Source organism: Dermacentor albipictus, chromosome 2 (genome assembly GCF_038994185.2).
Source record: "Dermacentor albipictus isolate Rhodes 1998 colony chromosome 2, USDA_Dalb.pri_finalv2, whole genome shotgun sequence".
NCBI classification, from domain to species: domain Eukaryota; kingdom Metazoa; phylum Arthropoda; class Arachnida; order Ixodida; family Ixodidae; genus Dermacentor; species Dermacentor albipictus.
In genome coordinates, this window is record NC_091822.1 from 208,164,123 (window position 1) to 208,191,739 (window position 27,617).

The 27,617-nt window shown below is 47.8% G+C and overlaps 1 protein-coding gene across 1 annotated transcript in view; it reads right to left on the bottom strand.

Annotated features, from left to right (window-relative positions):
- The window catches only part of LOC139055657 (uncharacterized), a 287,082-nt gene that overhangs the window by 96,795 nt on the left and 162,670 nt on the right, over positions 1-27,617 (bottom strand). The gene's annotated exons all lie outside the window — the stretch shown is intronic.

Here is a 27,617-nt window from a genome sequence, read left to right on the forward strand (position 1 = left end):
CAACGTGGCAGCTGCAAGCACCAGTTCGGCGTCAATTCCTGCTCGCGCAGGACCGGGCCATAACCGCCTGCAACGAGCCTGCACTGGCGATCGCTGAGGATGTTGGGAACTCGACCTACACGAAGCCTGCACCCAGCAATTGCAGGGGTTGAGAGGGACCTAGCAGCTTTCAATTCAGGCCCTACAACATACATCACAGGTGATAAATAAAAACGAGCCAAAATACGTAAAATAGAGAAAATACAACAACTCGATTCACTATACCCAACCTTAGATGATAGCATGCAACTCACATAAGAGATATCGAGGCAAACGCATCAGGCGGAAAATGAGACCCGAATATGAACACCATTAATAATAACATCGTAACCTAGGTCGCCTAGAGCGCAACATTTGCGATCCGCAGTTAGTGCGCGATTGTGGTATACGTCCCAATGAGTTGCACTTCTTGTATTGCAGGGAGCTTCGTGTTGCTTCTAGTGAGTCGTATAACTAATGCAGTTTAATATCCTTTTATGCTCATTTCATTAAGCAAGTACTAAACAGGACACTAAGAGGGCGTTTCCTTTCGCTGTCTTAAGCTCATGAAACAAAGATGCTGAACGATAATCATGTGGGCTTGTTACTTTACAGCGCGAAGGGACTTCTTTTGCGGAATGTACAATCTGTGGATATAGTTTGAGAAGTCGTGCCGCAGACAAGACAAAAAGGGAATTACTAAGTATTTAATAGAACGAGATAGGTAGTTTAAGGAATAGAAGAGTTCAGTTATTTGTGGAAGGTTACTGGTAAGGAAATGTATGGCTATACCGGGTCATGGCATGATGAAAAATACACCTAAAGATTTTGCCGCACTTACAATTTCAATTTTAGAATGGTTTATGATTAAGTCATCCTACAAAATAAAATTGAGTAACCGCCTTCTATAGACGGTGAAGCAGCCTACATCGGCGAATTGGCCAGTTTTAGGAAAAGTAAGAAACAGCATCAATACGACGTCAGGTGGAATTATTAGAACCGTGTCGCCGTGAAGTTTGTGCCGGTATTTGAGCATCCCCATCACGAGAAAATAATTATACGACATACTTTTAAGCTTTGACACGAGCGACAGGTGTTGCTTTTTTCGCTCCGAAAGCGTGAATCAAACAGAAAAGTACGAGCAACTACGCAGAAAACTATGGCGGGCGGTTGCCGACTTTGCCGAGTACATTTGGCAAGGCCGCCACCAGTCCGTCGCTTGTAGACGCGCGCTTGTAAACAGTTGACAATTGCGCAACTGTTAATAGTTTTCTCTTCTGTTGCGTCTCGTGTAGAAACCAGCGCAGAAAAGCGAATGATCTCTCTAGTTGAAGCCTTACTGCACTTAGGTCACAGTAGTCGTTGTCTTCTTCGCTGCTAAAAGCACCGCTCATCCCATGGGGATTGTTGGTCTTACGGCTGAAGATGTTAGCACATGATGAAATCTGAGAGTTGAGAAATCAGAGTTAGATAACAGTGTAGAGCCGTACGGCCCGTCGGTACGGCGCGGTCCATCGTAGGAGGGTGTAAGACGTGCCTTTACAGCATTGCGTCCGAGTAAAACGTGGTTCGACGATGCAAGATCCGGGATATATGCTGTGGCCCGGAGATCGCGTCCGGGTCGCCAAGTGTGACAAAGGACCAGCGTCGCAGGCTCTAAGGGAATAGCGCGTGCCGTGCTTGCGCCGCGACTACGCGCCGCCCAACTTAATTTCCCGATCTTTCTGCATTGCCGACCTCTAGCGCCCACGCGTAGCGGCGTAGGCGGGCGCTACAAGAGCCTTGACTACGCGAAGAGGGACTACTCATTCATGAAACACATTTGAGGAAGGGAAATGCTGCTTCTAGGGGGAAAGACGCAATGCAATGCGAAATTGATTGTTTGAGAAAGTTACTGCAGGAAAATGCCAGGCCTCTGACAGCTCAGGATCAATATTCTCGCAGCAAAAACGCACAAGTCAAAGAGATTCCAGGTGCTGCAAATAAAAACCTTGTACACCTACTTGCCAAAATTGGCGATGCCCTGGGAGAACCGATAACTGAACAACACATAGAAATAAGCAATCGCTTGCCGGTATGGAGTACCACTTCACGCAGTAACATGTTATTAGACGAAAATGTTGCAAAACGCAATGAAGTGTGCTTCGACGAAAACGCTCTTTCCTGCGTAAAGCAGCGGTGACGGCCAAATTGCCGCTCCGAGTGCAAACGTCGTGGTTGTTTTACTCGCCGAGCTCACACGGATGCTGTCATTAAGAAAGCACGAAGCACAATATTCGGGGTGGGCGAACTCGGATTTAGGAGCAAAGAGTCGGTTTTCGTGAATGAGCACCTATGCCCGCAACTGAAAAAGTTGCTCGGCATGGCGATCACTCGGAGACGGGAAGTGAACTAGCCCTGCGCGTGAGAGGCAAAATATGCGCGCGTCAGACAGAAACATCACAGGTATAATTCAAATCACATATGAAGCCGACTTGCAAAATATGCGCGCAGCAGCGGGCCATCTCATAAGGCGTAAGGCTACCTTATCTGCTCCTTCAGTTTATTTGCATCTTGTTTTTTTGTTCTCGTAATGGTGAAAGCACCTCGTGATATGGAAAGACCAAGTGAGGACGGACACTGCGTTTTTTTGCACATAAACGCGAAATCAGCGCGCAACAAATATGATAATATTGCCACGTGCATAACAGGTGGCTGTGTTGTGGGTGATGATGATGATGGTGATGATGATGATGAAGCTTCAGTCAATGGCACAAAGCCACTGTGGTTTGCCGCCGGAAGCTGAGAACGACGAAGTGAGCTAGATGTCGACGACGACGAAGACGGAGTCTCAGTGAAGGTGTCGCACTGAAACTGTTATTTCTTTAAAGTTAATAGTTACTATTGCCCTACATACGAACGTGACTGGTGGAGGTGCTGGGTACTCTGTTCCATGGACTGCGACCAACAGGAAGCTTCTAACGTCGATCGCGACACCTTCGACGCTGATCTTCGCGGAAGCCGGCGACTTCTAGGGCTACCAGGAGAAATGACACCCTCTTAGTTCGATTGACAAAGATGACAACCAGTTCAACGGCTAGCCAGACTTGAGAGACCTGCTGCGTGGATATTCAACATGCCGCGAACAATAAGGTCGTTTCATGGTGACACTTTCGAGAATCACTCGCTGTATCACTACAATTGAGTTGCCAGCGTCAACGAATGGGACGGCCAATGGAAGCTCCGGTATGTCTAGTTCGCCCTAGACGACTCAGCGCGCACCTGGTTTGAAAACCATGAAGCCAGCTTGCCGACCTGGCAAGAATTTTGTAGCCAGCTACAAAATACATATGAAAGTTCGGACCGGAAAGAGCAGTCAGAACGTGCCCTCGATCCCAGGAATCAAAGAACAAAGCAGACTGACGCCATATTCGTTGAGGACCTGTCGTGGCTGTTCCGGCGAGCTGATCCTGGAATGAAAGAAGAACGTACGCTTATTGTCTAGTGCGCAAGCCACCGGGTGCCGTAGCCGAATTCCTTAATGAAGCAACAATGGTGGAGCGTATGCTGCGGCAGCAATCGTCGCTGTTTCCAAGCAACTTTTGATCATTCTGGTCGTCCATGGCAACCCTTGATTTGGCGACCTTCAGGCGCAGTGTTGTACGTGAATAGCGGCAAAATGTTCATGCATTGTCTCCTCAACCCCACGTGGTTGGTCTAAGTGATATGGTTCGCGGAAAGGTCAGATTGCTGGCACAACCACTGGTCGAACCGCCAGCGACGGTCCCACTCTTCACACGCTGAAGCCTTAAGAGCTCTTATGCCGGCGGTTGGCTATTCGTCCTTTCCACGCAACGGAGGACGCAGTACTTTTCGAGTCATCAGCCTTCCGCAATACCAAATACAAACGTCCAGAAATCCAGCGCGTGGCGTGTTCCCGAAAATCGGCCACTCTTCTAACAATGGTGAAGTAGGACACCTATACCGATAGCATAGGTCACCTTCCTGGTTTTCAGGCAGACTCACGCTGACCCCGGGATGGTGGGCCTCCCCGAGCTATAACCGAGTACTTGGCGAGCCACCATTCCCCGACATTTCCCCAACGTCATTCCCGCTCTCCATCTCCTCCACGCTCTGAGTCACCTGGCTAAGACTCGGCATTCAATCATGGCGTGGGGGACCGATCCATTAGGTCCCCAAGCCCACGTCGGGGAAACTAGGAGCAGCGACTTCCTCGGGTGGCATCGCTCTTCACCGATCTACAAAATATCCTCCTCCCCCGATAGGCCAGCCGACCGCCGACGATTGCCCATCTACAAAAAGGCCGTTGACAACAAAAAACTGCGTAGCTTGCACTAGTGGTGCAAGGCTGCGGTAGACTGCGGAGCTCGTGATAACCTAGCTTTTACGTGGCTTGCCTAAGTTGTTTGTAGGTTTTGCGAGGTTATGCTAGGTTTTGCTAAGTTGTTGGTAGGCTTGGCTAAGTCGTTTCTAGGTTTCGCGAGGCTATGGTAGGCTTGGCTAAGTTGTTTCTTGGTTTTGCGAGGTTATGTATGCTAGGCTTGACTAAGTCATTTCTAGGTTTTTCGAGGTTATGCTAGGCTTGGCTAAGTAGTTTATAGGTTTTGAGAGGTTAGTCTATGTTTTGAAAAGTTGTATTTAGGCTTGCCTAAGTTATGCGAGGCTGGGATAAGTCTCATTTCTGTTCCGGTCGGTCCCCCACACATCACAGCGGTAATCACAGCGGTTATCACTGCTGGAAGTTTTCGAGCAGATACAGGTCAAGATGGATTTTTAGGCGACGTCAAGGGTTCAGGAGCCAACTCTCGCGTTCCATAGACTCGAACTTGAACTTCATTTATGTATCTATACAACGTACAGATGACAGGGGCACAGACAAAAAAGCCATAAAATCGGCTTTACTAGATCTGTGTCCCTTATTGGTTTCTTTGGCAACACGTAGCAATGCGTGCATAAATACAAGATAAACACATGTAGTGGAAAAACAATATAAATATAAACAATCTGTGAGTAAATGGGACTATTTATACAAAGTTACTTTCGCACAGCGGCGAAAAATGACGAATGCAGAAATTGTAATTTTCCTACAAGTTACGAAAAACAGGAACAGGAAAACAACAAAATGCAGACAACACAAATCACTTTTCATTTGCGGGTAACATTTACAGAAGTACAAAAAGTCACTGTGCAATTACAGCTTAGAATGCGTGTACATCAGAACAAAAGACAAAGAAAAGCACTAAGCATACACGTGAATGACAATATGAGTGGCAAGTTTTGGCACGTAATTGAAATGATAATACGTATGCAATTAATGAAGGGAGTCAAGTAGAGTTGGTAGTTCATGTCTCAGCATTTGATTCCCGCAGTTAGTTCTTGAGTGGCGAATATGCCATGTTTCTCTGTGACGTGTACTGAAACTGCTTGTATTTAATGTCAACAAGTGCTCAAGAAAATTAGTGATACCTTTTCTTTCTGTTAAAAAGCATTTTAGCAAAACTGTATTGTAGACCGATTTTGTCGGCGCTATATCTAATTGACAGAAAAAGAGGATCAGTATGCGCATCGAATGAAGAGCTTGAAATTGCACGGATGGCTTTCTTTTGCAATAAATATAGAATGTTGTGTTGCCCCATACAAGGTGACAGTAGTTAACATGAGATAAAAAAGAGAATCATAAAGTAGGTGCTTCACTCTTAATGGTAAAAGGAAGCGTAATCTTATTAGTATTCCAACAACTCGTGCAAGTTTGTTAGCAATAATGTTAACATGGTCATTCCATTGCGTATTCGCTTGGAATATGACACCGAAGCTTTGAACCGATGGTACTATGTCTATGAAAGATGTACCTATTCTTAGATGTCCGTCAAGGCTATGCTTTTTGTTATTTGGCTGAAAAAGCACGCCTTTTGTTTTGGTGGTATTAATAGTTAATGAGTTGAATAAGCTCCAATTGTTTATTTGGGCTAGTGTATCATTAGCAACACATAGCAATTCTTTCACGTCCTTAGAATTTATGAATAAACTAGTGTCGTCGGCATAGGTAACAAATGGTGCGCCCGTATTGATAGTAATGTCATTTAAATACAAGTTAAACAATAGTGGTCCTAGTAGGCTTTCTTGAGGAACTCCAGTGAATATAGGCAATTTTTTTAACAGTTGTTACCTACGACAACGGTCCGATACCTGTACTGCAAATAACTTCTAATTAAGTTCAGGAAAGTTCCCCTAAAGCCATAAATGTCGTTTGGTTAGTAGAGTATCGTGATTAAGGGTGTCAGAAGCCTTCGAAAAATCAATAAAGACGCCTAAAGTAACTAAATTGTCTTGAAAGCCTCGCAAAATTATCTTTTTTAGCATCAGTAAAGCTATTTCTGTTGAACGACCTTTTCTAAACCGATACTGGTAGTCTGTAATTACATTGTGCTTTTTACAAAAAGAGGTTACTCTTGTATTAATTTTTCGAGACATTTAGAATAGGCAGAATCGATATTGGCTTATACGTAATTTGAGAGCTCGTTTCTGTCGCCAGATTTGAAAAGTGCTGTTACCTACACTATCTGCATGTGCCGAGGAAATATACCATTCGCCAGTGAAAGATTGTACACGTGCTCTAAGACAGGACAGATTAGGTCTAGAACATGCGTAGCTGGGCGAATCTGCAAATCATCGATATCGCAACTTTTGCCATTTAGAAGGCTAAGAAACGTGCTGTAGATTTCATGAGTGTTAGCGGGGCTTAAGAATGCACTTTCGACGACTTGCGGTCTTACGTATTCTGCGCAACGAGCATCGTAGGAACTATTCACCAGTGATACAAAATCATTGTTAAAAGCGTCAGCCAATGCCATGCCTGATGTCAGCTGATTATTTATTTCTAACTCTGCTGCATTCTCTGGCTGATTGTTTACACGAAGTCAACTGTAAAGTTTTTTCGAGATGATATCGGTTCGCATTATCGTTTTTTCCTTAAATAATGTCTCGAAATATTGCGCTTTTGCTACCCTTAGAGTACCATTAGCTTTATTCCTGAATTTTTTGAACTCTGCTAAATCCTTGTGCCTAGGAATTGCTTGAAAAGAGCATATTTTTGTTTGATCAATTTCAACGTACTGTCAGTAATCCAAGGTTTCCTTACTTTTTGGCTTTTTTTGTTTTGCGTTAAATGACATTCTGTAAGCGCTCTGAAGAAAGGATGAAAACAACTCGTACGCTCTGTCACAGTATATTTCGTTACACACGTCTTGCCAGTTTATGCGCAATATTTCGTTGCGAAATTTCTCAAGTGTGAAAGGGTTAATATCCTGAAATGTGAAGTGTTGATCTTTAGAAAGGCGCGAGGGCAACACAGGTGAATTAACAAGTAGAAAGATAGGCAAGCGGTCACTGACTTGAGTAGTGATAACGCCTGATTCACTGTTTTGTGTGTCAAAATTTGTAATGAAAACATCGAGTAAACTTTGGCAGTTACCTTGAATGCGAGTAGGAGCAGTAATTGTATTAATACAAACATTTGATTCAAGTACCCACAATGTGTCGCTGTGAAGTGGGCTATCGTGTAATATGTTAATGTTAATATCATCAACCAAAACTAAACTGTAGTCGTTATTGTTAAACCAGGATAGCAGATTGTAGATGTATTTAAACCCGCCATGGTTGCTCAGTGGCTATGGCGTTAGGCTGCTGAGCACGAGGTCGCGGGATCGAATCTAGGCCACGGCGGCCGCATTTCGATGGGGGCGAAAACACCCGTGTACTTGGATTTAGGTGGTCGAAAAACTTGGATTTGGGAACCCCAAGTGGTCGAAATTTCCGGAGCCCTCCACTACGGTGTGCCTCATAATCAGAAAGTGGTTTTGGCACGTAAAACCCCGTAATATTTTATATCGATGTATTTGAGAAAGTTAACCACATTCCCTCCCGGTGGGCAATATATACCACAGAAAGAAGGCTGCGATCATGAAGAACAGCCAAAATTTCAATGTCAGCAGTAATTTGAGTGAAGTCTTTCGAAAATTCGCAATGCAAGTTAGTCCTAGTAAGCAACAGAACACCGCCGCCTTTTTTATTGCACTGATCCAGATAATGAGAGATATAGTCTGATAATTGCAGTACTTCTTCGTTGCGATACCATGTTTCGCACAGCATGACAATGTCAAATAAAAAACCAAAAGAAGATAGCAATGCGTTGAGATCAGCGTCCTTATTGCGTGCAGATTGCGTGTTTACATGTAAAAAGGACGTGCACTTATTTCTCTTAGAAAATATTTTACCAACGTCGGTTGGGGTGAACAGTCTTTCAGCTATGTTTAACTGCTGCAGTAAGGACGACGTCCCATGAATACTTGCAAGCGCTTACTCCATTTTATCAATGTCTTGAACTGCAGATATGCGTAGTGCCCATGACGTGTCAGTTTTCCGCGCGAAAATTTTACCTAGGGATCCAAGTATCCAGCTTTTCCGGACACGAGGGTTGTTAGTTCGCGAGAGTGCCACCACGTGGCCTACTGACTTTAAACTTTTCAAACTTCCCGCGGTGACGCGTAATGACGTCAACAGAACAAAAATAAAATAATTAAAAGCTATTCCTGCGTATTGAACTTCGCTACAATGCTTGCCCCACCGGCTTTATCAGTGCTCTTGATGAAGCATAGCCGCTCACCGTCTGGAAATGACTTATCCTATCGTTTAGTCGCGACGAGTGACGATTGCTTCTGGGCTTTTGATACGGTTCTTGTTTTTTCTTTATTTTCTTGTCATTTTTTTCTTGATACTAAGGAGTAAACAAGCTATCGTCGGAAGCACCCCGCAGCAGCCTTTCTTCAGTCGGCACATTAAGTTCACTTCCGAACATCGCACAACGTCTACGACAGACGCCCTCGGGGACGGCTTTTGATTTTGACTTATCGATTTCGTTAAGGTGCCCCCAATTATTTCCCTAGCGACTTTGCTCTCCGCACACATGGGCTGCCGCAGCAGCTCCACATCGAGATGTGCAAAACTATTTAGATGGATACATGGACAAGTTGGTTTTGCACCTTGAGGCAAAAGGCACGACACAAGAATTGTACAAAATGTCTCCGTGTGGTCGTCCGTTAACATGCTATCGCCGAAGCTGCTCACAATATTGACACGTGTACTTATCTTTATCGGGCGACCACGTTTGGCCGCCTAACAAATGTGTTCGTGCAGCGCAGGACGCGCCTGCATGTAAAATAAGTTTCTGGAATGTTATCGATGGTTCCGTCCACTGTCTTTCTCCGCAACTTGTGTAATCTGATTGCATCTATGCGCGACGCGAATAGTGTAGAACTTTGTGGAAGACACGTGGGTCCCAGCGGTTAATCTGGAACATTCGACGGCTGATCTATAAAAGCCGACGCGCTTGACCCGCTGATCAGATTTTCGACGATCGCCAACTGTGTTCGCCGCTATCATTGCGCTTTAAGTGTAGCCTGTTTTGTGGGCACAGGTTCGCCCAATAAAAGCTAGTTTTGTCTTTCACAGTACTGCTACTGTGTCATTTAACGTCACTACCACGTGACATCTGGTGGAGGTGCTTTTGGTTCATGTACCGGACGCCCCCGACAAGCCGTGATCCAAGCCCGGACCGTAAAGAGAGCACCAACGTAGTCACGGACCATCGAGTAAGCCGTCGTCTACAACAGCTGCCCCCGGAGCACGGACTGCTTCCTGAAAAGACCAAGAAGATTATGGCCAAGGCAACCCCAATGGCAGCCCCAGCGTCCCCCATCGTGCTGCAACAGCCCAGGGTACCACCGAGGTTCCGCGGTTCCACATTTGAAGACCCCGAAAGCTGGCTGGAAACGTATGAGAGAGTCGCTACGTTTAACAGCTGGGCAAGCGACGACAAGCTGCGCCATGTCTATTTCGCATTGGAGGACGCCGCCAGGACGTGGTTCGAGAATCGAGAAGCCACCTTGACGACGTGGGACCTGTTCCGAAGCGGCTTCCTGCAAACATTTACAAGCGTCGTGCGAAAAGAGCGAGCCCAAGCTCTACTGGAGACCAGAGCGCAGCTGCCGAATGAGACGATTGCGATCTTCACTGAGGAAATGACCCGTCTGTTCCGCCACGCCGACCCGGAAATGTCAGAGGAGAAGAAAGTCCGCCTACTGATGCGTGGTGTAAAGGAGGAACTTTTTGCCGGCGACCTGCGCGAGACCATCCGGACAATCGTACGAGAGGAGCTTCAGAAGATCTTCCCTTCATCGCAACCTCAAGTGGCCTCAATCGCCGAAGTTGTCAAAGAAGAAGTCCAGCGATCGCTCGGAGTTCCCGAAGTACAATCAGAATCATCGCAGATACAGCCAGAAGCGATGACATACGCCGCCGTCGCCCGCCGTCAAGGTCCCCCTCCGCGACCGCGCCAGGGCCCTGTGACGCCGCAATTCCGTCGTCCGCCACCGCCGCCGCCAGCGCGCCCACCCGTCGCCCAGCGGAGCTACCCGAGGAAGACCGACGTTTGGCGCGCTCCTGACCACCGCCCGCTCTGCTACCACTGCGCGGAAGCGGGTCACGTCTACCGACGATGTCCATATCGGGAAATGGGACTGCGAGGTTTCGCCGTCAACGCTCCGCGCCCGCAGCAAGGTGAACGCCCTCGCGATATCGCTGACTACCTCGCGGCTACTCAGTGGAGCTCTCGACGAACGTCGCGTTCACCATCACCAGGCCGCTACCTGTCGCCGCAGCGCCGACCATACACTGGCCCAGCTCGGGGCCGGTCAGCGAGCCCATATCCGGAAAACTAAAAGCAGCAACCGATGGAGGTGCGGTTGCTGTCCGTCGAACTGTCGAAGATCCTCCGCCGCCGACGAAGACGCCGAAGAAACTACCTCGACGGCATAACGACACGCCGCCGTCCCGACGAAGTCTGGAAGGAAAGAATGCGACGACAAAAGACGACCTGACGACGTCACATACCAGCCACGGGTCAACGCGACGCAGTCGTGATCCGACGCCAAGACCGAACTGTAATGCAAGACAAAGAGCCACCGACCTCGACGTGCTTCTCGACGGCCACGCAGTCACCGCGTTAGTCCACACAGGGGCTCATTACTCCGTCATGAGTGGACACATCGCCGCCCAATTGAAGAAAGTTAAGACTGCGTGGGAAGGCCCTCAAATTCGTACCGCCAGAGGACACCTCATAATTCCGACTGGAATGTGCACGGCAAGAATTACCATTCAAGACCGGACTTACCCTGTCACCTTCGTTATCCTCCAACAGTGTTCACGAGACGTCATTCTCGGCATGGACTTCCTCAACCAACACGGCGCAGTCATCGACCTGAAGTCGAAGTCAATAACTCTGTCGGAAGACCATGCGATACCGTCGGAGAACCCTCGTAGTCACCACGCCTTGAGTGTGCTCGAAGATGAAGCGAGCATCCCGCCTCGCTCCAGCATTGTTATTTCGGTGGGCACCGAAACACCCGCTGACGTAGAAGGTGTCATGGAAGGCGACCAACGTCTACTGCTAGACCGTGAAATTTGCGTCGCAAGAGGGATCGCTCGACTGCACGGAGGAAACACGAAAGTGTTGCTGACAAACTTCAGCCAGGAGTTCAAGCACATCAACAAGGGCACGACGATCGCATACATCGAGGAAATTCTTGAAAACAGCAATGCGTTTGTCCTCTCGGATTCCGCCGCATCTACCCCGACGACCATGGTTGCCGAACCAGACTATGACATTAATCCAAGTCTCCCCGTGATTAAGCAACAGCAGCTCAGAAGTCTGCTCCGGCGATACAAAGGCTGCTTTTCGACGTCATCGAGGATTCGACAAACACCAGTCGCCAAGCATCGCATAATCACCGAGGAGTACGCTCGACCACTTCGCCAGAGCCCTTACCGAGTTTCGCCGCGAGAACGTGAAGCTATAAGAGAACAAGTCGACGAAATGCTGCGCGACGACATCATCCAGCCGTCGAAAAGCCGTGGGCATCTCCTGTTGCGCTGGTGAAGAAAAAGGACGGAACCCTTCGTTTCTGCGTCGATTATCGTCGTCGGAACAAGATCACGAAGAATGACGTATACCCTCTCCCACGGATAGACGACGCATTGGATCGGCTCTGCAACGCTAAATACTTCTCCTCGATGGACCTCAAGTCTGGCTATTGGCAAATAGAAGTCGACGAAAGAGATCTTGAAAAGACCGCCTTCATCACCCCAGACGGCCTCTACGAGTTCAAGGTTATGCCATTTGGACTGTGCTCGGCGCCTGCAACGTTCCAGCGCGTGATGGACACGGTTTTAGCAGGATTGAAGTGGCAGACCTGTCTCGTTTACTTGGATGACGTCGTTGTATTCGCCGAAAGTTTTGACGATCACCTTAGGCGGCTTGCCACAGTACTAGAGGCCATCAAGTCATCAGGGCTCACTCTGAAGCCAGAAAAGTGCCGCTTCGCTTACGATGAGCTTCTATTCCTAGGCCACGTCATCAGCCAATCCGGAGTACGCCCCGACCCGCAGAAAACAGCTGCCAGCGCAAAGTTCCCGCAGCCCACCGACAAGAAGGCAGTGCGTAGATTTCTTGGCATGTGTGCCTACTACAGGCGATTTGTCAAGCACTTTTCACGCATCGCTGAGCCGCTGACACAGCTAACTAAATGTGACGTCGAGTTCAAATGGGAAACGCCGCAGGCCGACGCATTTCAAGCACTCAAACGACGCATGCAGTCGCCGCCCGTACTTGCGCACTTCGACGAGAACGCCGATACCGAAATACACACCGACGCCAGTAGTCTAGGCCTCGGTGCCGTCCTAGTCCAGAGAAAAGATGGACATGAACACGTGATAGCTTACGCTAGCCGATCATTGTCAAAAGCAGAAGGCAATTATTCTACAACCGAAAAAGAATGCCTCGCCACCGTTTGGGCCACAGCGAAATTTCGCCCTTACCTATATGGCAGGCCATTCAAGGTGGTCGGCGATCATCACGCGTTGTGTTGGCTAGCTAACCTAAAGGACCCTTCAGGACGGCTGGCACGGTGGAGCCTCAGGCTACAAGAATACGACATCACTGTAACCTACAAATCCGGACGAAAACACTCAGATGCCGATTGCCTATCCCGCGCCCCCATTGACCCGCCGCCGCAAGATGACGAGGATGACGACGCCTTCCTGGGAATAATAAGCGCGGAAGACTTCGCCGAACAGCAACGAGGAGACTCGGAGCTAAAACCCTAATCGAGTGTTTGGAAGGGCACACCGCCGTTGTCCCAAGGGCACTTAAGCGTGGATTATCTTCGTTCACGCTTCAAAATAACCTACTCGTGAAGAACTTCTCACCAGTACGCGCCAACTACCTTCTTGTTGTTCCGTCGGCGCTACGTCCAGAAGTACTGCACGCCCTACACGACGACCCGACCGCTGGGCACCTTGGTTTCTCCCGGACGCTATCAAGGATACAAGAAAGGTATTACTGGCCGCGCCTGGCCGCCGATGTCGCCCGTTACGTCAAGACATGCCGCGACTGTCAGCGACGCAAGACACCACCGACAAGACCAGCGGGATTACTACAGCCGATCCAGCCTCCTTACCGACCTTTTCAGCAGATCGGGATGGACTTGTTGGGACCGTTCCCGACATCAGCTTCCGGAAATAAGTGGATTGTCGTGGCGACGGACTATCTCGCCCGCTTCGCTGAAACTAAAGCTCTACCGAAAGGCAGCGCAGCCGAAGTGGCTAAATTTTTCGTCGAGAACATCCTGTTGCGACATGGTGCTCCAGAAGTCCTCATCATCGACAGAGGAACGGCCTTTACAGCGGAGCTCACTCAAGCCATTCTGAACTACAGTCAGACAAGGCACAGGAGGACAACGGCCTACCACCCGCAGACGAATGGTCTTACGGAGCGGCTGAATAAGACCCTCGCCGACATGCTGGCAATGTACGTCGACGTCGAACACAAGACGTGGGATGCCGTCCTGCCGTACGTAAGACTCGCTTACAATACGGCGGTGCAAGAAACAACACAGATCACGCCGTTCAAGTTGGTTTACGGCAGGAACCCGACGACGACGCTCGACGCCATGTTGCCGCACGTCACTGACGAAGAGAATCTTGACGTCGCTACCTATCTCCAGCGCGACAACTCGCCCGCCTACGGATCAAAAACCAGCAGCGTACCGACAGCCGACACTACAACCTCCGACGACGCTTCGGCGAGTACCATCCCGGCGACCGTGTTTGGGTATGGACCCCGATACGCCGACGAGGACTGAGTGAGAAACTACTGCGACGCTATTTCGGACCCTACAAGGTCATCCGACGTATTGGCGCACTGGACTATGAGGTCGTGCCAGACGGCATTTCGCATTCACAGCGGCGCCGCGCACGACCTGAAGTAGTCCACGTGGTGCGTCTTAAACCGTTTTACGGACGCTAACGAACTTCCCTTATTTTGTTAGGAGTGCTTATTTATTACTTTCGTTTGTTTGCAGCATCGGGTCGATGCTTTTTAAGAGGGGGGTAATGACACGTGTACTTATCTTTATCGGGCGACCACGTTTGGCCGCCTAACAAATGTTATCGTGCAGCGCAGGACGCGCCTGCATGTAAAATAAGTTTCTGGAATGTTATCGATGGTTCCGTCCACTGTCTTTCTCCGCAACTTGTGTAATCTGATTGCATGTATGCGCGACGCGAATAGTGTAGAACTTTGTGGAAGACACGTGGGTCCCATCGGTTAATCTGGAACATTCGACGGCTGATCTATAAAAGCCGACGCGCTTGACCCGCTGATCAGATTTTCGACGATCGCCGACTGTGTTCGCCGCTATCGTTGCGCTTTAAGTGTAGCCTGTTTTGTGGGCACAGGTTCGCCCAATAAAAGCTAGTTTTGTCTTTCACAGCCAGTACTGCTACTGTGTCATTTAACGTCACTACCACGTGACAATATTACGTGCCATCTACTGGCCGCGAGGCCAGGTACACCTTTGAGCATGACATACACAGTACTTTCAGTTAGTTCTGAAAGTGCTGTCCTATCACGGTTATCCACGTGCGGGAAATAAGACCACTATTTATTATTATTGTGCAGTAATATATGCCGGATTTGTCTGCCCTCCACATTGTCTACCATTTTACGTTAGGCCTTTATAATATAGCCGCACTGTAGACAAGCAGATGTCGAACGCAAAAAGGGCTGCCGACAGACCTCGCGCGCAACTCTTGGCACTTGTATTCAAGAGTTGTGCGGCTCCCAAAGACATCCCTAAAGGGACACTAAAGCGACCGAATAAATCAGTTTAGACTAATGAGGCATTGCTTGAGAACCCTGCAAGCAGTTATAAAAAAAATAGTTTGATTATTAGTTGAGAAAATGAAGGTCCAAATATCAGTATTTGAACTTCGCGCCGAAACCCCAGCGCCGGTACGTCAGCGTGACTTCAGGGATACCAAAGTATGTTTTCGCGTTTGGGCCGCGTTGGCTGAATAAAGGTTCCCAAAACTTGCCATGTTTATTATCTCCTTCCTTTAGAACACAATGTAGGCAATCTGTACCGCTATATATAATTAGTAAGCCTTAGGAGATGCCACCGAAATCCAAGACGCCACAGCCCCAGGTGCGGCAACTTCAATAGGCGTCGCCACCCGTATTTCGTTCTTGCGCTTTTTCTGGCTTACCAAACGTCTTATCGTTGTAAGAGTGGTGTTTTTCGTGTTGTAGAAGGGTAATTTATTGATGCAGAAGAAATCTTTTTCACTTTTGTGTCCCTTTAAGGAGTGGTAAAAAATTATGACGTTTTACGTGCCAAAACCACGACCCGATTATGAGGCACGCGGTAATGCGGGATTCCGTTATAATTTGGACCAGCTGGGGTTCTTTAACCTAAATCTAAGTACTGTCGTATCGGCGCCGCCGCTATCAGTGCGTGATCGACGAAAGACATGCGACGACTGCAGTCCAAAACGCCAGCAAGGGGAAAGAGCCCCGTCTTTATTTCCACAGCCGTTTAAGTAGAACCGGCGTGACGTCAGTGACACGTGGTTCCATACATGCGTCAGGCGCAATGACTCGGCGCGCCCTGCGGGAGCGTGCTTTCAGCCGCAGAGAAATACATTCCAGCACATCCCCCTCTTTTGCAAAATGAGAGTGGTTTTCGTGCATGACATTTAGCACACCCGCACATGAACAAAAAGCAATAACCCTGAGTGGTAATCTACCACGAACAAAACCTTATTCATAAATCCCGTATCGAACCGGTCGCTTAACCACTCTACCAGACTTAGTCACAGTCACTGAAGCAGAAGGTACAAAAGTTGAAGTCATAGCCCCCGATGCTAAAGGTAACGAATCTGTTAAGGTAGCGGGTGACTCCCTGTCCGTAAATATCAATTCGGATGAATCACTTTCGTTTGGAAACTCGTAGCTGCCTTCTGCCTTCCTCTGTTCTGGCAAGTGGTTGAGCATTCGTCGGTTAAGCCACAGCGTACTCCCATCCTGGGTGCGTATTATGTAGGACCGCGGTGTAGCGGCTGTGGCTAGCACCGTTGCTTTAGTCTTCATGTCCGTTACCGAAACGGAATCACCAGCTTTTAGTTTGTTCAATTCTCGGGTTCTGTGGCGCCTGTTGTAGTACCGTGCTTGTAGCTTCTTGTTGGCAATGTCTATGGCCGCAAGATTAAGCAGCGGTGGCTGCACTGGACCACGCAGCTGCGGCGCCATTGGAACTTGTCCTAAGACGCCGGTCCATGAGGATTTCAGCCGGACTAGGACCCAGAATGCCTGGGGTTGCCCTGTAGGCAAGCAGAGCCAGGTACGGGTCCTTAGATTTAAGGTTGAGGCGCTTAATTGTTTGCACCATGCGTTCAATTTCCCCATTAGCCTGAGGGTACCTAGGGATAGTAGTGACGTGACCAAAGCCATAATCATGTGCGAACTTATCGAACTCTGTACAAGAAAATTGTTGTCCATTGTCTGTCACTACGGTCTCCGGGATGCCATGGCGTGCAAAAATGCTTTTTAGCCTTTCTATCATCGCCCTAGCTTTTGTTGAGGGAAGGAGGGCTACTTCCGGATACCGTCACAGGTAGTCGACCACGACGAGATAATGACAGTTGTTAATAAAGCACAAGTCGACCCCAACTCGTTCCCACGCGAAACTTGGCGTCGGGGTTGAAATCAATGGCTCCGAGTTCTGGTTGACAAAGCGCGCACAAGTAACACATTCTTTCACTTGCCGCGCAAGTTGTTCGCCGGTGCCTGGCCACCAGACCAATTCCTTTGCCAAAGCTCTAGTACTCGCGATTTCCTGATGTCCATCATGTAGTTTTTTTAGTACTTCCTTTCTTAGGCACTGAGGTACCACCAGTCTGGTCCCTCTTAGTAGCATGCTATTGCGTTCGGCAATTAGTGCTCTTTCCTGCCAGTACGGAACTAAGTAGCAAGGAAGCTTTGTTTTTTTTTGGCCAGCCTTGGCGACACAACTTAAGGCTTGACAAACGACGTCAGTCTTTTGCACATCGTGTATTCTGTTAACAAAATTGTCACCCATTTGAAGACCTTGCACACATGCTTTGACGAAAGACGACACTTCTGAGACGGTCAGTTCACTGGCTAGTTTATCTTCTTTCGTCGGTGCTCTTGAAAGAGCATCCGCCGTTATCAAGCTTTTACCGGGAACGTACACGATGTTAAAGTGATACCGCATCAGCCGCATTCTGAAGCGCTGAACCCTTGGCGGCAACACATCAATAGGCATCTTACCAAGCAACGAAACGAGCGGTTTGTGGTCCGTTTCAAGCATCACCTCAATACCTCTTATGTATTCGTCGAATCTTTCTGCAGCCCATGTTAACGCTAGTGCCTCCTTTTCCACTTGCGCATAGCGCTGCTCAGTTTTGGTCAGGGACCTTGAAGCAAAGGCTATCGGCCGGCGCTCGCCATTGCGTTGTTTCTGGAAAAGGATGGCACCGAGACCGTAAGACGAGGCGTCCGCCGAAAGAATCGTGGGAAGGCGTGGATCGTACATAGCCATGCACTTTGCTGAGCAGATAAGAGATTTCAAGCTTTCAAAAGCCGTGTTCTGAGCAGGACCCCAAGCCCAGTCGGTCTCTTTCTGCAAAAGCTCCCGTAGCGGGGCAGTGGTTTGCGCCAAGTTCGGCAAAAAACGGCCTAGGTGGTTGGCCATGCCCAGAACACTGCGTAATTGCGATATATCACAGGGTGCTTTCAGCTCTTTAATAGCTCTGAGTTTGGCCGGATCCGGCTGTACGCCTTCCTCACCGAGTAAATGGCTCAGAAAGCTTATGCTTCGAACACCGAACACACATTTTGCTTTGTTTAAGGTAACGTTCGACTGGACCAGCTTAGCTAAGACGTTCGATAGTCTATTGTCATGTTGCGCTTTGCTGTCGCCAAAAATGAGAATATTGTCCATCAGGTTAACGACGCCAGGAAGGCCTACCAGGATTTCAGACATTCTTCTTTGAAAATACTCTGGAGCTGATGTAATACCGAATAGCAACCTACTGAAGCAGTACCGCCCAAACGGTGTAATGAACGTGGTCAGCACTTCTGAGGCCTTGCTGAGTCGCACCTGATGGAAGCCGGAATTCGCGTCTAATTTGGAAAACCATTTTGCACCGGCAAGAGAGCCCAGTGCTTGGTCGACAGTAGGCAATGTGTATCTTTCTCTTAAGACAAACTTGTTCAATTGCGTAAGGTCTACGCAGATCCTTACATCTCCCGAGTGCTTTTGTACAGGTACAATGCCGGCACACCACTCTGTTGGCTCTTCGCCTTTACGAATGACGCCCATTTGCTCCTTCTCGGGTTCGCGTTTTACAGGCTCCTGAAGCGGTATAGGAATCCTGCGCGGTGCACTTATTGCAAATGGAACAGCATTTGATTTACGCGTTATTGTATACTCCCCGGGCATAGTTCCCAAGTTGTTGAAAACCTGAGGGCACAAAACTTCGTAGTTGGGTTCCTTGTGAGCCACAGAGTCAACGAACTTGATGACTCCCAACGCTTCGAGAGCCGGCAAACCCAGCAGTACATGGCACAAAGGACTGACCACATAACACGTTTGGCGCGAAGTTTGTCCCCTCCAAAATATATCCGCCTGAAACTTGCCCAGAACATTTAAGCGGTCACCGCTAGCGCCAGTAAAGACCTCGTCGGCCTTTTCCAAGCTCGTGGTAAGTCCCGGAAATGATGCTGGAATTACGGACACTTCTGCGCCTGAGTCGACCTATGCAAAAACAGGCACGGAGTTAAGTATTACCTGAACGTAACGTGCTTTGGCGCGAGGCGCCCCGACCGCGCCCAAAAAAAAACCTCCCCGCTGTCCTTTTGTACAGGCGACACTTGTACCTTTCGCTGGTAGCCTGGAGAAGTCCCTTTGAGGCACACCTTGCCGAAGTGTCCCTTTAAGCCGCAGTTGAAGCACCTCTGGCTTCTCGCTGGGCAGGCTGTCCTTGGGTGCGAGTTACCTCCGCAGAAGATGCACGGTCCCTTGGAACGAGCTGATGTCGGCCGCATTTCCTTGCTGCGTTGCGGTTTCCTGCGGTAGCCCACGGCGTCGACATTGACGTCCTCACATGGCTTGCACGGTGTGTATTCGTGGACTTCGTTGCAGTTTCGAAGTTCTTGCTGCTGCTGCTCAACGGTCTCTTTTAGGCGGGCCCTCGCCAGAGCTGTTGCGAGAGACAGCTTGGGATCCATTTGGAGCGACTCGGAAAGTTTTTCATCCCGCAGGCCCACGACGAACCGGTCCCTGATGAGGCGCTGCTTGAATTCTCCGAAGTCGCATTTGTCCGCCAAGATGTGTAAAGCAGTCATAAACTGGTCAATTGACTCGCCAGGCATCTGCTACCGCTTGTGAAAGCAAGCGCTCTCGTAGACAACGTTGCTCTCCTCGATGAAGTAATCGTGGAACTTCTTGACCAGCTCAAATTTCTTCGAATCTTCTTCAGAAAGATTGAAGGTGGCGAAGATGTCCTTTGCTTGTCGACCCATGGTATAAAGCAGAGTGCGTACTTGTGCCTCTTCCGGGCGCTCATTCAGGCCCGACGCATAGCGATAGTCGTCGAAGTGCAGTATCCACGCCGGCCACTCTGAGCTGGTGTCGAAGTCCAGCGGTGGCGGCTGCTGAAGACCCGGCGGCGATGCAGTGGCCATTGCAGCCTCCCTTTCCGACGACGTCTCGACGCTCTTTTCAGTCGCTTTTCAAAAGTGGGTGGAACGCATAACTTCTGACACCATGTCGTATCGGCGCCGCCGCTATCAGTGCGTGATCGACGAAAGACAGGAGACGACTGTAGTCTAAAACGCCAGCAAGGGGAAAAGCCCCGTCTTTATTTCCACAGCCGTTTAAGTAGAACCAGCGTGCCGTCAGTGACACGTGGTTCCATACATGCGTCAGACGCAATGACTCGGCGCGCCCTGCGGGAGCGTGCTTTCAGCCGCAGAGAAATACATTCCAGCACAAGTACCCGGGTGTTTTGGCATTTCACCCCCATGAAAATACGGCCGCCGCGGCTAGGATTAGATCTCGGGACCTCGTGCTTAGCAGCCCAACACTACATTAAGTAAGCAACTACGGTGGGTAAATAATGCTGGCAGTTCGAGGAAGGTGGCAGTGGGCACGTGAGACCATTTGTTTGGATTGTCATGGCGCGAGAATCGGTATGAGCCGTCGAAGAATGACCGTAGAGCGCACAGTATTTGATGCGATGGAGTCCGCGCCCAAAATTTTATACCCGAATCACCCTGTAACGACTGACGACCAGGCACCGCGCTTGTATGTGCAGTCGCCTGGCAGTTGCCGGGCGCTGGCGTCGGCTACAGGACCTACTTGACCTCTTTACAACACTTGCTGACATTCTCGCCTTATTTCGCACCAGCGGGTTTCGCCTGAACTCCTTCGACAGCCAATTTATTTGTGCAGAATTTCGGCTACCAACTTCATGTTTTTTTTTATCTTTAAGTCATCCTTTATATTTAAGCTAGTACTGTGCTGAGATTTACAGCGGGTTCACCTTTTCTAAAAGACCTGCAGTTTTGTCGGCCTCTGCTCATACTTTGGGGGATTTTTAGTAGACGTTGAAACTATAGCAAGGTCCCCTACCATGCTGCTTAAAAAGTCATTTTATTTTCCTGAAGTCTTGTGCAAGCTTCTGTCTAATTGCCATTCATCAACTTCCAGATTTTCCCGTTACTTATATCCCATTTTAATGAATACAATCCCACGGAAGTTGGCAATGATGTAATGGCCATGGGATTGAAGCCGTTCTACGGTGAACGCGACAGTCGCTTTTGCTCACTGTGAATGAAAATATTGTATTAATGAGCACCAATCTTAAGCACATAAATTCACACCCTAAAATATTATGTGGACACCACGCAATGTGGGAATCGATGTAAGCGAAGCTTTTCTGTTGTTTGCTTTTATTGATGAGAGTTCGCGGTAATGCTGACTGCGAATATATAATTTCTTTAGCGTTTAGTGCAATACGAGAGTAGCGAGTTGATGGCAAATGTTACCTTGCGTGTACCACTTTTTTTTGTCCGTGTGGTAGACAACTTACAGCGAGACGTGTTTGCTTGAGGCGTTGTTGTGTGCCATTGTTTATAACTTATGAGAGGGTTGAGCATTGTCATTGCTTCACATGGAACATCGCATCGCGGCAGACGTGTAGGTAGAACTATGAAGCTCAATGTGCTAAAACCATAATACGATTGAGAGGCACGCCGTAGTGGCGGACTCCCGATTAATTTTTACACCCTGGTGTTCTTTAACGTGCACCTAAATCTAAGTGCACGACTGTTATTGTATTTCGCTCCCGTCGAAATCCAGCTCCCGCGGAATAGGGATCGAAACCACGATGTTGAGCGATGCCACAGCTGCACAGCTACCGCGGCGGGCACAGAAGCGTCGATTTGACGTGCGACCACTTCCTTAGTGTTGCATAGACCCTACGGTGATTTAATGTGGCTTTGCATTTGCACGCCCTCCGTCAATAGTCCGCTTGACGAATTTGCATGGTGTTTGTTTTTGAGAAAAAGTAGAAACATACAGTACGGTACCTTCCATTTGGCTCGCAACTGTTGTCGTGTCTATAGCAGCAGCGTTTCCTTATCTTCGTTTCCTTAACGTAAGCTTTTCTCTGTCACGATCTTCCCTCCTGTATGGGAACTGTGAGCGAAGAGTGGCAAGGCTGTTAGTCACTCATAGTACCTTGCTGGTGAAGCAGCGCACAAACACGGACACAGTGAAGACAAGCAGGAATAGACGACACTCGAATAGACGAGCAGCGAGTGTCGTCTATTCCTGCTTGTCTTCACTGTGTCCGTGTTTGTGCGCTGCTTCACCAGCAAGGTACTATGATCACTCACCAACTAGCCCAACTTTCCACGTTACTGTTAGTCACTCGTTTCGCGATTGCCAACGGTTTTACCCATTCTCTGCCTCATCTCCTTGCTCACTGTCTACCATACTATTTACCTCTCCTCAAGACTTGCACCATAGTAGAGCAGTAAGCGCTGCAGTTTCTGCAGTGCTTCTGCGGGCGGTCACATATAATTACAGCTGTAAAGAGGCTAATGTAAGGACGCCCAGAGAGCTCCAAAGAGCACTGTGCGCATGTCACGCGATGAAAGACGCGAATGGTCTATCCAGTTTGCTACACACCTACAAGATTTTTTTGTCCAGTATGTTCATTATTTGCGTCATCCACAGGCACAACGTAGGAGGCACTTCCATTATACTGCATTGAGATAATAAGTGAACTTGTTTTCGAATTATATTCTCTTTTAATGTTGTGTTTTTGCTATCATTGTCGTGCGTAGTGTACACAGAGTACTCAGGCACCTTCTAATGCTATCACTGTTTGCTTAATGACGCCCGCCATCGTATTGCAAATAAACATAGCTTGAACTAATTTTCCCAGAGATAAACTCTGAATAAAACGCTGACGTCATGCTGAACAAAATCAACAAGGGCACTAGTACTCGATTTTCTGATGTCCCTGTTCACAAGGTCTTCTTTTTTTGTTTTCAGGATGTGCTCTTGTACCGTATAGAAACGTCCCTGGGACGTCTCTGATGTGCTCATTTTTATTCTCTAGCACCCAGTGCAAACTATCATCGCCGTAACTCCACGATGTCCCAGTGGCAGGCAACCATGGCGTGTCGCGCAAGTATGACAACGCTGATTCATTTGCGTTCGCATTCATTCAAACATTCAAACTCTCACTTTCCCTACGTCCTAAATAACACCGCCGTACCTCCGACATTGTCCTACAAGTACCTTGGCATTGAACTCACAACTCATCTTTCCTGGAGTACACATATAACGGCTATCTGCGCAAAAGCTTCGAAAACTCTGGGTTATCTTCGACGGAACTTGCGCAAATCCCCTGCTACAGTTCGTAAATTAGCATATCAGACTTTTGTTCGCCAACAGTTAGAATTTGCGTCATCAGTATGGTCACCACATCAAAATTATTTAATTGATATGCTAGAAAAAATTCAGAACAGGGCATCGCGCTTCATCACAAGTAACTACGACAGAACTTGCAGCGTGACCAAGATCAAAGCAGATATTTCGCTCCAGCCACTTGAAACTCGTCGCACGATAAGTCTTCTTTGCCTTTTCCGTAGATACGTCCATGGTAATCGAGCTCATGTGTTGCCGCTTGAAGTACCAGCGCGCACGTCACGTCGCCTTAACAATAGCCATAGTTTCATGCGCATATTCGGTAATACACTGTCATTTAACGCATCAGCACTGCCACGTGTCATAACCGTATGGAACAGCCTTCCTGATAACATTGCGAGCATAACAGATCGTGACGCTTTTCGCGAAGAATTGCTGAATTTCCTGTAGAAACATTGTATAAGGATGTTATTGACCTGCTTTCCTTCGCTGTTTTTCACACTTGTATTTTTATATTTTTGTGAGCATGAGTATATTACTGTGTTTACGCTCTTTAAAGCTTAGCCTAGACAAACATTTATTGAACTTCGCTTTACTTATCTTGTGAATGCATGTATAGATATTTATATTCTCTACTCCTGTACTGCTTTACTTATCTTGTGAAAGCCTGTATTGATGTTTATATTATTTACTCCTGTTGAAACACTTACTTTGTGTCGCCCCTTACCCAATGCCCTTAAATGGGCCTGTAAGGTATTTTAAATAAATAAATAAATAAATATACTATTGGGCTTGAAAAGGCTGTCCATGTAACCTGATTGTCTTCTTCAATCTCTTCATACGCCCGACGAGTCCTCTCATTAATCTAATTTTCAGCTCATTCGGCGCTTTTCCTCTTCGCAAAGTGTGTGTCTATCGCTGTGGTTACCAAATACGCCCAACGGTATGCTACCAGTCAAGCCTTTCTGGCGACCTGAGCAATTGAAGTTGCAGGCTTTTTTCAACACGGCGCTGACGCTCGTTATGGCTGTCCTCAACTACTTCCCGCGGACTTCGCTCACCGCTTTCTCTTCAGTGTTATCTCTTACATTACTCGCTCGTGCTACACACAACACAAACACGCAACGACCTTAATGAAGTATCAATTACACACCAGGTGGCATGCTTTTGATGTATATTCCCTGTAATTACCGGGATAGGAGCGTTACCCTGTCCTTGGTGACATTATCGGTCTACAGCCTCGCTCAACAACAGTGCTCGTTATTGATGATATGTAGTGTTTAATGGCGCAAGGGCCAAGTGTGGCCAAAGAGCGCCAAGGCAGTGGTGATGAGTTCGCAATGTAGTTATGAGTTCTATGGGGTTAATGTAAGGTGGCTGTATAGGGGCCTTAAATATAGTCGCTCTAGAGTGCGTAAAATCTATCTGTAATAAGATAATGTCGATGACAAATGACGTGTTCTATGTGCAATAAAATCCATCGTGAAAGAGTGATGCAATACAGAAAATATATTAGATGGTTAAATTAACTGGAGCACCACTGCCTCACCAGAGCCCTTTAAACACAAGGGCCTAGAGGCATGTGCTATATGAAACAGCCATCACAGCGGTATCCTCTAAAGAGAGGAGACGCTACGAGTGTGTGGGGCTAATAACATGTAATACAACATCTTTCAAATAACCTAGGACTGCGTTGGTGTCAAACAGCGGTTCTGGGCCGAGTAACATTACTGGATGAAGGAGATGTGCTGCCGGTATGCTATGGGAAAATGTTTCTTTCTTTCAGATTCGGCTTTCCGACACTCCAGAAGGAGCTGGAGGACGGTGAGCCTCTCCCCGCATCTACCGCAGGTCGGAGGATCATTTTCAGTAAGTAAATAGTTATGCGTGCCAAATGTGTGTCCTATTCTGAGACGACAGAACAGGACATTTGTTCGGCGTGATTTTGTTACAGAGGGCCAGAATGCTAACTGTGGCTTTATCACGTGGAGCTTGTTATTTGTTTCCGCGTCCCATAGGCGTTGCCAGTGGTTCCGTAGTTTCTTCCGCAAGAAGGGCTTCAGATCTGCGACAGGAACTGCAGCGGTGGAATTAGCAGAATACCATGCGACGCACGTGGCCATCTCGTCCACCAGAACATTACCTTCGATGGCCCTATGACCTGGCACCCAGCATATAATCACATGCTGGTTAGATACATATGCTTTACATAAGACGGAATAGAGTTCAATTATAACAGGATTTTTGTGCTTACAGAACGATATCAAAGCCTTCAGAACACTTAGGGAGTCCGTATATATAAGTGATTTTTTGAGTTTTGATTTCCTTATATGCTTCACGGTCGACAATATTGCGTAGGCCTCAGCCGTAAAGATACTAGTTTCCGGATGCAGTACGTCGGATTCTGAGAAGGATGGACCGACGGCTGCATAGGACACCCCATCGTGTGACTTCGATGCGTCTGTGTAGAACTCCGTGCAGGAGTATTTGTGCTAGAGTTCCCGGAAATGCATTTGGATTTCAATCTCTGGAGCGTGTTTTGTAACTTGCACGAAAGATGTATCGCATTGTATCAGCTGCCATTCCCAAGGAGGTATCAGCTTGGCTGGATGCATCAGGCGAAGCTCGAGGAGTGGAACATGCATTTCATGACTAAGCTCCCTCGCACGCAGCGAGAAAGGCTGTCTTACGGAGGGATGATTGTGGAAGAGTGTAGCATATGTCATCTCGTTAACGGTATTATAACACGGATGTTGAGGATTAGAGTGGACTTTCAAAAAATATGTTTGGCTGATGTATGTTGTCTGGATATGAAGTGACCACTCATTCGATTCTGCATATAAACTTTGTGCGGGACTTGTTCTGAAAGCTCCTGTGGCTAAACGGATACCTAGATGGTGAACAGGGTCTAGCATATTTATCGCACTCGGGGCTGCAGAATGATAGATCACGGCACCGTAATCTAATCGTGACCGAATCAGACTTTTATAGAGATTTATTAAGCACTTCCTGTCACTACCCCACGTAGTCTGGGATAGAAGTTTCATTAGGCTCATTGTTTTCAGACATTTTTCTTTAAGATGTTTAGTGTGCGGGACGAAAGTGAGTCTATTGTCGAGTATAACACCTAGAAATTTGTGCTCTTTGTTTACAGGTATCTGTTGTCCACACATTTTCAAGCAAGGATCCGGAACCAGGCCTCTCTTCCTTGTAAACAGCACACAAGAACTCTTTTGAGAATTGATTTTAAAACCATTTTTCCCTGCCCGCCCTGACACCTTGTTCAAACCATGCTGTACCTGTCTCTCGCATACTGCGAGGTTACAGGATTTGAAGCCTATTTGAATGTCGTCCACATAGACGGAATACAAAATGGCCGGTGGTAAGGAAGCACGAAGCGTTGTCCTCTTAACAATAAAAAGTGTGCAACTGAGCACGCCTCCCTGGGGTACACCAGTTTCTTGTGTGAAAGGACGTGACAGCACATTGCCGACTTTCACCCGGAAGGTACGATTGGACAAGTAGCTTTTTATTACGTTGAGCATATTACCATGAATGCCTATTTCCGATAAGTCTCGCAAGATCCCGTATCACCTCGTTGTGTCATACGCCTTTTCCATATCGAGAAATATCGAGAGGAAGAACTGTTTATGTATAAATGCGTCCCGGATATTTCCTTCAATACATACAAGAGGGTCGGTTGTGGAGCGCCCTTCTCGGAAGCCACACTGATAGGGATCAAGCATTTTGTTTTCTTCAAGGAAATGGATCAGTCGCCGATTTATCATTTTTTTCAAATACCTTACACATGCAACTTGTGAGGGCTATCGGGCGGTAGCTTGCCACTGAGGAAGGATCTTTGCCTTGTTTTAAAACAGGGACCACAATGGCTTCTTTCCATGCGGTCGGAAGGTACCCTGCGTCCCAGATAATGTTGAAAAGTGTAAGTAGTGTCACTTGCGTGTCATTGTGTAAGTTTTTCAGCATTTCGTACATGATTCTATCAGATCCTGGTGCGGAGCTCTTGCATGCGCTCAAGGCAGCTCTCAATTCGGCAATACTGAAAGGACGGTTGTAAGGCTCATTCTCTCGACTTTTTCTTGTTAATGGCTTACGTTCTTCTATTTGTTTATATATGAGAAAAGATTGCGAATAATTGCTTGAACTTGACACGCTCTG